The 12,068-nt window shown below is 35.4% G+C and overlaps 1 protein-coding gene across 1 annotated transcript in view; it reads left to right on the top strand.

The window, feature by feature from the left end:
• The window catches only part of Irc (Immune-regulated catalase), a 234,288-nt gene that overhangs the window by 190,624 nt on the left and 31,596 nt on the right, over window positions 1-12,068 (top strand). The gene's annotated exons all lie outside the window — the stretch shown is intronic.

Genomic DNA, 12,068 nt, shown 5'->3' with positions numbered 1-12,068 from the left:
TAGAATCGGATGCCGTAAGCATTGCATTTACGGACTCTGTCGAGCTACACGCTTTTTTGTAGCTAATAGTATTTGATTTTAATGCGAAAGAATTTTGGACAGCGAAGTACTAGTAGAAGTGAAAATCACGAGCAATGACACGAAGCTGATAGTGATTTGAATTCTGGCTGACTTTTAATAATTATTTTCCTTCTTCATTTACACTAATTTGTTAAGTCAGTGTTGCTTACAAGTAGGATGTATTAATGTTGCTTCGAGTCTCGAGTACAATTGGTAATCGATATTTTTCGTATATACATATGTATACGTAGTTCAGTTTACAATTCAAATATATATACAAATTTATTTTACCAATTCAACGAAATCATATAAAAGTATAGTATTGGCATATGCCCAAACATGTCGGTCACGTTGCACAGCTATAAAGTATTCTTTGGCAATAGCGCAAGCTTGTGAACGGCACGTATCATGGTTGAGTTTTGTGTTTTAATGTCTGCAACACATTGACAACTTTGCCCAAAACCCATTTATGTGGAGGCAGATTGTCGTCGTGAACGAAGACCACCGTGCCAACTTCGATATTTTGCACTGGTCTGGTCCACTTTTCCTTGTATTGGAGCCCCAAGATGTATTTTCTTTGGAACGCAGACCAAAAACGTGCCTTCAGTGTTGAGATGTGCTGCCATCGCTTCGAATACTGCAGCGTTAAATCTTTAGAGACGGGCTCTGGTAGTGCTTTTAAAGACTCTCCGATTAAAAGATGAGCCGGAGTTATCATTTATCCATCGTTGGGGTCTTCTGTCATTGCCGCGATAGGCCTCGAATATAAAACGGAAAGCTCTTGGAAAGAGAGATTTGCTTCTGCGACGGTGCGGTACAAGAGATGTTTGGTGGATTTTACTGCGGCTTCCCATAGTCCTCCGAAATGTGGGGCGCGAGGAGGGATGAATTGGAATTCGATGCCGCGGTTCGTGACGAAATTTGCGATTTTCGTTCGACTGGCCTCTTTGAATAGTACGTCCCTTGGTTCCTTCAGCTGCGCGTTGGCACCTACGAAATTTGTGGTGTTTTCGCAGACGATGTTCTCTGGCAGTCCTCCCCTCCCGATGAACCTTTTAAGGACAGAAATAAAGGCATTAGTGGAGAGATCAGGTACGGCTTCAATATGAACACCTTTAGACGCAAAACACACAAAGACAGCGATATAAGTTTTATAAGGTGGTCTACCACGTATTCTATAAGACGTGTAGATCGGTCCACAAAAATCTACTCCTGTTACTAAGAACGGTCTAATAGATACAAGTCGATCTCTAGGTAGATTTACCATAACTTGTTTTATCAATTTTGGTTTATATTTAAAACAATGGACGCAATTTCGCACTACTTATCGAGCCACTTCTTTGGCGTTGATCAGCCACACCTTTACCCTGGCATTCAGTAAGCGGTCTCTAGTCACTAATAGTGACTTTTGGTGGTGAACTTCGATTTTGAGACTATTTGGTATTCAGTTCGCTGTCTCACGTCTCTAGTCTCAAAAATAAGTCACTAATTTGTCAGCTGGCTAAGAGCAGGTCACAAAAATAGAAGTATGGAGGAAAAGCTTATTTCTTTCCACTTTATTAAAAAAAAATCGCGAAAATGAAGCGAGAAAATTTGTTCAACAAGAATTTCATTAGGAAATAAACCAAAATGCTTTAATATCATACAAATGTATTGAAAAAAAATTATTTCTCTGTTTTTAATACATTAAAATCTAAAGATTGTTAAAAAAAATAAAACTAATAATAAAGTCTGCCGCCAACTCGCAAAAGGGAAAAACTTCCTCCCGCCTTCCTCATATTTTTGTAAAACAGGACTTAACTTTTGAATTTGGTTTTTCGACAACGACATTCAGCTTTCAGTTGTTTAATTACTTCAGAAAATTCTACGTGCTGAATTTTTCCTACTATTTTGAATAATGATAATGGGCACTAGGCTGGGTCGATTTTGTATGGGGGAAAATAAAAGTCATTTGACCGCATTGTAATAGTAATATTATGATGTCTTAGGTCTCAGCCAATTGTTATTGGCTACGAAAGATTAATTTAAAACTTATCTTTAGCCCGCGCAATTGAATCAAAGTGTATGAATTTCGAAAATGAAACTTTGGCTTGTAATATCTATGGAATGCGTTATTGTTATAAACAGGACGATATATCAAATTAAGGGCTATTAAATTTAGAACCTCACGTTCATTTATCATTTTTCAATAAGTCTACACGATTTTAAGATATTAAAATAAAAAATAAGAAAACTATGATTTTCCCATATGAATTTTCAATTCTTCATTACTTCAGCAACCAAGTGAAAAATACAAAAAAGTTGGACGAGATTTATTTCAAACCTTTTAATGTTTATATAATATTAAAATGACCATGGACTTGGTCACGCCGATTTGGTCAGTTTTCAAGATCGTGGTGAATGAATGTATTGTCAAAGATTAGGAATCGTTCGACAAGTTAATAGTAGTTTCAAACATATAAGTATTTACATACATTACAATTAGGTTGAGAAACGCCTATTTTAAGTCCATTTTTGCAGTCTTGAAAACTGGTGCGGAATGGTTTCATTAGTCGCCGCAGAAGCACATTTTTCGCGGTTTCTAAATTTGCCGTTATATGAAATTAGGGGACGTGCAATAAGTGTTTAGATATACATAAATATTTTAGTTAATTCCATTATGTGAAAAAGTGTCTGTAGGTAAATGCAATAGTTTTCAACATATCCTGGGAAATCCTTTTGAGGACTCTCCAATTGGACGATATTGCTGTGCATTCAGCTTGAACGAAAAAAGTCACTCGCTGGCAGTTTTCTGTAATCCGGTTCGTTTGTTTAAAGGTTATTTATACAATTGAAGAGAAATTTTTTTAGAAAAAAACTGGAAATCCACTTAAGTTTTTCGATATAACTTTGGTAAATGTTACTCGATCGGTGCGTAATAATTAACAAATTGAAGGCGAGACTTAATGTTACTGATTTTTGATAATAATATGACTAAAATAGTTCAGATTATAAACAAATTATTTTAAAATAAAAAAAATCTTGAACAAAATTTTTTATCATTTTCTTATATTTGCAATTTTTATATTGTATGCATAAACATAAGTAAACCAATTAGTGTGTCTAGAAGTTGTGCCTGTTCAGTGATTCCATACTAATTTGCATTAACAAAATTTTTCCGCGATGATGGAAAATAATGGCTATTCTATTAGAGCTACCGAAATTGTTCCTAAATTTGCAAAAAATCGCAAACTATAGCTAATATTAAAAAAGGATTAGAATATTTGGAACTAGCGATCTAAATGCACGCCAGCAATATTAATGTTGTTCTTTACATCTTTTGACTATAGGCCAATGCAATTATCAAGAGAACAATTAAAATTTTCTTGAAAATAGATGAGTTTGAGATTAACGATAAGATAAACGGCTACGCGAAATGATACTTGACTTTATCTTTTGCGTTAAAGGATTCATTATCTAATAATATGCACCAAAAGTTTTGGCTAAACCCAGAATTTTTAACAAGAATTGGTCTTATTCGACTAGTGTGCTGTGGGTCACTTGGCGGTCGATGCGCGGGCTCTTACAATTAAAATGAAAGACTAATATTTCGCAGGCTTGTTGTTGACTTCATGATACAATATATTTTCACTATTACCAAGGGATTTGAGAAAAATTATATTTTCGACCCGCCCTAATGGGCACGTTCAGAAGGCGCAGCAGCTCAGTAACTTTTGCGATTGCACCTTCTGAACGCGTTGCTTTATACTTCTGATCAACTGAACAGTTGCGCGTTAGATGATAGTAATATTTTTATGATCATTTGAGGCAACATGTTGTGTGTTTTGAATTTGACAGCTAATGTATCAAACCGTTCAGAAGACGCATTACGATGACTGATTTTTTTAGCAACGGTTGCGCTCAACTTCTGCGCCTTCTCAACGTACCCAATTCCAGCTCTTTGGCTGTTAAAGCTTTATTTTTCATATTTGTTGGCTTAATGAATCTATAATATTGAATAATAGGAGCAAGACTCAGTTTCGACGACAAGTCCTATAGCCTTCGACTTGAGAACTTCCAATGATTTGACTTTGTCTGAAGGCTCGGAATGCGAGTTTGTTGGCCATTGTGGTCCGTGAAACCAAATGGACTTCTGCAGTTCATCAACATTACAACTCCGAGATACAATGTCAGCCGGGTTGTGAGCTGTTGGTACATGACGCCAACTAGTCGAAAGCGTTGATGGGTGCTGTTTTAGCCAGTACAACACGATTTCAGAATCGCTCCAAAATACTTCTTTTTTGAAACTACAGATTTCCATAAATTAGCTAATAAATGAGCAGCGCATAACTGAAGCCTTGGGAGGGTTTTAGTCTTAAGCGGTGCAGCTTTTGATTTGGCAGTTAGTAGTATTGTTTCGACTTTTCCTTGGTGCTCGCTTCGTATGTATAAGCAACAGCCGTATGCACGCATAGAAGCATCGGCCAAACCATGTATTTTAATTTTCGACGACAAACGGATGCCTACGAAACGAGGCACCTTTATTTCAGAAAGCTTCTTAAAGTTTTCTTTAAAGATGTGTCAGCTTGTCTCTAGTGCCATGGGAATTGTTTCGTCCCAATCCAACTTATGCAACCACAATTTTTGCAAAATTATTTTGGCCCTTGTTACAGCAGGAAATAATAAGCCCAATGGATGAAATAATCGAGAGGCGATTTTTAGTATGTTGTGCTTCGTAGTCTGACGGTCTCAAATTTGTCGACTAAATTAAATGAAAGTACATCGTTATTTGGATGCCAATCTAAACCCAATGCCTTGGTATATTCTGTGTCATTGATACTTATGCCCTCTTCATAATTTGTGCTATTTTGAAGTAATTTATGGTTTGAGTACCACTTTGTCAATTTAAAGCCAGCCATCTCTAAAAATTTAACGACTTCTACTAGTAATCTTTCGAGCTCCTTTAAAGTTTCGGCACCAGATAATAAATCATCAACGTAGAAGACTTCTTAGATTACATTCGAACCAACTGGATAAACTTCTTTATTTAACATGCCAATTTCTTTTAAGCACCTAATGGCCAAGAAGGGCGCTGGGGAAGTACCATATGTAACAGTATTCAATGCATATATTTGAATTGGCTTATTTTGGTTTTCACGCCATAAAATTAGCTGATATAATCGGTCCTTTTCGTGAACTTTTACCTGTCTGTACATTTTTGTGATGTCAGGTTTAATGGCGTACTTTCGGCATATGAAAGCGAATCAAATTGATGTAGAGATCAGGCTGAATAGTTGGACCGACCATCAATAAATCGTTCAATGAGATAAGAGAGGAAGTTTTGCTCGAAGCATCGAAAACAACTCTAAGCGTTCATACGATGAACCAAGTGCTGATGTTGGCACTTTAAATGGCAGGCAAACTTCAAAGCGTCCAGAATCTAGTAACTTTGTATTTGCCACAAAGTGAGTTTCGCAATTAGTTTGCTCTTCAGAATACTTAGTTTTGTTAGTTGGGATTTCATCAATTTCCCAAAATTTTCGAACCACTGAATCTACATCAGGCATTTCATCTTCGCTATTTTTATTCAATAAATTGCACACAGCTGACAGACTATTTTCGCCTGATATAATTCGTCCAGAAACGATCCATCCTAGCAAGGCCTTTTGCAGAATTGGCAGTGAGTTATTTAATTTTATCTGTCCGACAGACAACAATTCAAAAGATATGTCAGCCAACTTGATACTGGATGGGACTTGCTATGATTCAACAGGCAGATTTACTTCGGGCTGGTAGCTCGAAATAGACTTGAGAACCCAAAAGTCAGCCTGGAACGAATATTCATACAAGATTTAACTGTTGTATTTACCATATGTCTAACGTGCGAATTTGCTTCACCAATACCAAGCATATGCAGATCTTTCGATTGCTGTTTAAGCTTCAACATATTTGCGCATTGCTCACTAATAAAATTAATTTGTGATCCAGAATCCAAGAGCTCTTACAACATGTGCGTTTTCAAATTGGTCATTGACTTTTACCAATGCAGTGGCTAGAACTACTACGTCTTTAACACTAGAGACGTGATGAGACGAGCATTAGTTTGAGTTTTGTGAAGAAGCATTTGTATAAGATGGTATTGTAGCATTGGGTGAAATAGTCTGTGCTTCGTACCTGTGGCTATTCGTTGTGCAATATTTGCATTAATTTTCACTATCTGCCTGAGCGCATGTGAATGGCGTTTTATGGTTGGAATGTGTTTGTGGAGTTTTTTCAGGCTTGCTGGACCTATCTTCATTTACTTCCAGAGACTGACAACGACGAATTAAGAGTTTTGCGCATTCACTCCAAGTCGGAAGAGTGGAGTAATCCATTTTATCATTCCATCTTGCCTTTGTGGCTGGATCAATTTTGGACAGAACCAAGTGAATAATGAGTGCATTTGTTATTTTGCTTTCACTACCAAGAGACTGTAAGGAATCATAGATTGCCGAAACTGTGTCTACTGCGTTTGCTCAACGTTGTCGAAAAATATCAACCGTTCCGCTAAACGATCTAAGGCTTTACTGTAATTTTCTTCGCAGAGTTGAAATGCTTTAACAGTTCTCAACACATCACCAGTAAAACAGCTTAAGAGGTGATTAAAATTCTCTATTGTAGCTAGAGTCGTGTCCCATGAATTAAGTTATTGAATGTGCTAATGAAATTTTTATAATCGGAATATTTTCCTCCGAAACTTTGCAACTTGAGATTCGGCAAACGAGAAGATGTAGCCAACATTGTAGCTCCCAAACGTTCGCTCCAATATCGTACTCTCCCTACGCTTATAAACTCCTAAAAGTTGCAGCAATTTAGATTTGGCATTGATGCACAACTCTTCGATATCACCTTGCATTTCATCCGTTGGATCTTCTTTTTCGATTTCAGTTTGATATGCTATTAATTGTTTTATGTAGGAGCTTAAAATTTCCAGCCTACATCCTAAATCAATCACATTCCAATTTGTCGCAGTGCTTTCTAATAAGTTTCTAATTCGCGTGATATTTCCACGCGCAATCGACCTTTGCTGCCTTAAGGTGGCAAGGCTTGTTGCAGATGCATCAGTTTCAGACAGTGGCGGATACAGGATTTTATTTGAGGGGGGGAGGGCGATTGGGATCACCTTGTCAAATTACCTTAAACTACAGGCATCTGACCCTAATTTATTTTTCATGCAAATATAGGTTCGAGTATTTTTTATGAAGTGTGAAGTAAAGGGTTTTGTGATATAATATTACTTTTCATTTTGTGAATTTGGTGCAAGGTCTAATAAAAGTGCGAAATAAAGTCAATTGACATTATTATTTTTTGAAAAACGAAATAAAGTCAACAAAAATTTGAAAATAAAATCGTTGACGCTATTTCCTCATTCCAATGGAAATAAAGTCAATTGACATTATTATTTTTTGAAAAACGAAATAAAGTCAACAAAAATTTGAAAATAAAATCGTTGACGCTATTTCCTCATTCCAATGGAAATAAAGTCAATTGACATTATTATTTTTTGAAAAACGAAATAAAGTCAACAAAAATTTGAAAATAAAATCGTTGACGCTATTTCCTCATTCCAATGGAAATAAAGTCAATTGACATTATTATTTTTTGAAAAACGAAATAAAGTCAACAAAAATTTGAAAATAAAATCGTTGACGCTATTTCCTCATTCCAATGGAAATAAAGTCAATTGACATTATTATTTTTTGAAAAACGAAATAAAGTCAACAAAAATTTGAAAATAAAGTCGTTGACGCTATTTCCTCATTCCAATGGAAATAGCGTACCAAGGCCGTATTTATTCCACAATCTACTCGAAGTAACTTCGAGTTACACATACGCGTTCCACAAGTAAGTTTTATAGCTGAAATACAATGCCGGCGAACGGCGAACTCACCACAGCGAAATTCGCGCTGTCAAAATTAGAACACCCGCAAGCATATGAAATTGAACACAGCCAAAGCGAAATGCGAAGTTCGCTTGGCGGCGTTTCATGGCGATAGATTTATTTCTATCGCCCTGCTGGGCGATGACAGCTGTGCGTACCAAAGGTGGCCGTATTTTTTTTTGCTTTCAAAGTTTTAAAAGAAAACAACTAAACACGATTTTTTTTTTGTTGTTTGAAAAATATAGTTGTGGATTCGTTAAATCTGGCTTGAAACAAATTATTTATAATAATCTTTCTTTGTTTTACATTTATATTTGTTATCATTTCCTCATTTCTAAATATGGTTTAGTTTTTTCTAAATATGGTCACCCAAATTATAAAGGCGACCAAATGGGATCAGCTGTTTTCGCTACCGCTCTAATTCTGTTTAAGTAGGCGAAATAGCTGGGCGAACGGTGAACGACAGCATCGCCCAATTCGGCGAAGTTTGCCGTTCGCCGGTATTGTATTTCAAGCATTAAGGCCGGTCCACATAGAACTTTCGCGTTGACTTTGGCGTTGGCGTTGATTTGACAGAACGCAGCGAATGCTTGGGCCACTAAATTCACTTACTAACGACAGATAAATTAATATTTCATATCAATAATTGCGTTAAAAACGATATTTCTTGCCCGCACTTGATTAAAAAGGAAAAATATTTCACATAACTTTATTTATTTGCAACAGCTGACGAGCGACGCACGCGAAAAGTTGAGAGCTGGCCATCTTTTTGCTTCATGTTGGCGAATTTTGACTATGTGGACGCCTGCATTTGAATTCATGTATTCATAGTCAGCTGTTCTATATAGAAAGCCCTTACAGTTTCTTTGATATACGCTCACAGTTTGAACTTTGCTCGAGTTTTTCTACAAGTAGCTTGTGGAACAAACCTAATATCGAGGGCTTATATTCAATAGCCTCTATCTACAATTTTCCTAAAAACAACTTTGTGATGTTAGAACCCATCTGGGTCTTAATTGTGTTGGTTGTGTTGGTGTTAATACTGACTTTGCAATTTAAAAGTAAATTCTTTTGCCAAGCGGGATACCAGATCAGCATTAACATCACCGAGGACAGTTAAGTCTTAGGTGGATTTTTATATTAGAATCTCATTTTTGTGAAAAATGCAGATAGAGGGTATTGAATATAAGCCCTCGATATGGTAGAGGTTTAATTATTTAAAAAGAAGGCTGACGTTTTTTTGTCGGGTGTTGCTAGCTATCTCGAAAAAAACTTTCAGTTTAATAACAACAAATTTGAATATTCGAATGGCGTTTGCCTATAACTTACAATTCCTTTTTCACAATTTACCCACATTGTAAAAGAGTTTTGCATACAAGATATAGAGTTAGACACTCTTTTTAGCGAATTCTTAGCATTTCAAAGTTTTTGCGTAGTTGAAAAATTAATTTACGCCATGAGGAATTATAAATGAAGTCCTTAAATCGAGGTACTTTTCCACAGTTTGAAAATATATGTAATTTTGTTTTTTTTTTTTCAATACCACACTCAAACGAGCAACTGAGAGGATCTTAAGTGTAAAGTTTTCTTCCTGGTGAACTTCATATTAAAAGTAATTTTAAAATGATAAATATAGAATTCTTTTAATATTTATGCACTGAAAATGGAAATGATCTCATTATTGCTATTCAAAAAAGTCGTAAATATAAAATACTGTGTATAATGAGGTGTGCACTCATGTTAAAATTAATAACACTTTTCTTATGAACTATATTTTATTTTTGAGCCAAGTTGGCATCCCTGCTTCCAATAACTTACAAATATATACTCTGTTCCGATAGCAGTCCGGTTTACAGGATTTAGTCAGACTTTCAGTAAGTCGTTCCTATTGACATAAAACCTGTATGTGGGAACACTTTTGAGAGAGTATCTGAGCAACTGTTCCTAGTCAGAAGTTACAGGATTTAGTCCGAAGTTTTGTTTCCTGTAAGTTCATGAAAAGCTTTGCATGTGCAAACAAAAACAGAAAGCGGTGAAGGCAAAGAACCTTATATTTGTTAAAAAATGGAAGTAAACAACGAAATATTTGGTACTAATATTGCAATGTTCAATTTATACGATTAAAATTTTCAAACAGGTGGCAACTCTAAAAAAAATATTTTTGGCCGTAAGCCTTCTTATATAAAGAACTTAGGTCGCATAGTATTCTATAGCAGCGACTGTGTTAGAAAGTTTTCGATTTAATTTTATTCAGTATGTGTACAAGCGTGCGTATGTGTATACCTGCAAAAATTCGATAAAATCGTTTGAAAAAATGGAACTTAAGTGTTAAAGTTAAAAATATCAAAATATGAAAAAACAGCAAGATATTCGCCATAAAAAGGTGTTTGCATTGTTCATCTTTGCATCCAACTTTTGGTTGAATGGCCTCTCAACTAATTGCTTTCAACAAAGTTGGTCGCCAGCCAATATTTAGCCATTCAACTTTTTTTCGTGCAACCCTGCGTTGAGTTGAACCCAAAGTTGAACAATGCAAATACTGCTTTAAAGATAACTGTGCCATACATATGTCTACCGACAATGGTTTATAAACTCGTATGCCGCACAATACCCTGTACATTTGTTCCATAAAAAATGCATAGAAAGCTTGTTATCAGCCGTACCCAGGCTCAGTGTATCCAGATTGTGAAAAAAAACGCAATTTCTGAAAAAAAATCGCCAATTTTTTGTCTAATAAAATTCATGAAACCGATTTAACAAACCTTTTATTTTAAAAATGAGTCCACTTGCAAAGTGCGCTATGTAAAATTTTTTCGATTTTTAGTTTTTGGTGGGTTTCGTACCAGTATTTCAAGTAGTTTCATGTCCACTAACAACACAGTGCAAAAACTTTCTATATTCTGAAAAGATAACAACAAATTTTAACTACTCTTGCAAAATTCGCTTTCATACTTATAATTCTAAAAGTCTCCATCTTCTTATGAACTTAAGACTGGACTGTTAATGTTATGTTATGTCATCTTGTGTTATGTTATAATGTTATTAAGCTCTTATTTATCAAAATTTTCAGGTAATAAAAAAAAGATTCAATTTAAAAGTTACTTGTTGCCGTGGCCGTTTTTTTAATCTATGACTTTCTATTTTAAAATCGCATAACGCTGTTTGCAAGTGGACTACTCAAATCAATTTTATAATAGAGATGAACAAACTTTTTTTTTTTTTTAATTTTTTAAATACGCATACTTTTTAAAAATATTTGTTTCAACACATTTTGCAATAGGACTGCGCAATTATTAAACTTATTAGTGGTATTCATCTAAACCGATAACTTTATCAAGCAGATAATCTTATACGTGTACACACTCTGTTACATGAACGACCCTCACTCTCTTTTCGTTTACACTTGCGACGATAGTCGTGCTTCCTTTGGTTATCGAGCTCAGTATCACTAACTTTATATTACCAGCACGAGGATAAAGAAATTATAGAAACTAGCTCATTAAATGGGAATAAATTATATTTACGAGATAATAGCTATTTAAATAAATGCACATCTATACTAATTATATAAAGAGAAGTCTANTATTCAGTATGTGTACAAGCGTGCGTATGTGTATACCTGCAAAAATTCGATAAAATCGTTTGAAAAAATGGAACTTAAAGTGTGTTTGCATTGTTCAACTTTGCGTTCACCTCAGCGCAGGGCTGCACGAAAAAAAGTTGACTGGCTAAAAATATCAAAATATGAAAAAACAGCAAGATATTCGCCATAAAAAGGTGTTTGCATTGTTCATCTTTGCATCCAACTTTTGGTTGAATGGCCTCTCAACTAATTGCTTTCAACAAAGTTGGTCGCCAGCCAATATTTAGCCATTCAACTTTTTTTCGTGCAACCCTGCGTTGAGTTGAACCCAAAGTTGAACAATGCAAATACTGCTTTAAAGATAACTGTGCCATACATATGTCTACCGACAATGGTTTATAAACTCGTATGCCGCACAATACCCTGTACATTTGTTCCATAAAAAATGCATAGAAAGCTTGTTATCAGCCGTACCCAGGCTCAGTGTATCCAGATTGTGAAAAAAAACGCAATTTCTGAAAAAAA

Source organism: Rhagoletis zephyria, unplaced genomic scaffold, assembly GCF_001687245.7.
Source record: "Rhagoletis zephyria isolate East Lansing unplaced genomic scaffold, Rhagoletis_zephyria_1.1 Rzeph_scaffold_00275, whole genome shotgun sequence".
NCBI lineage: Eukaryota > Metazoa > Arthropoda > Insecta > Diptera > Tephritidae > Rhagoletis > Rhagoletis zephyria.
This window is presented reverse-complemented; position numbering and strand designations above follow the sequence as displayed.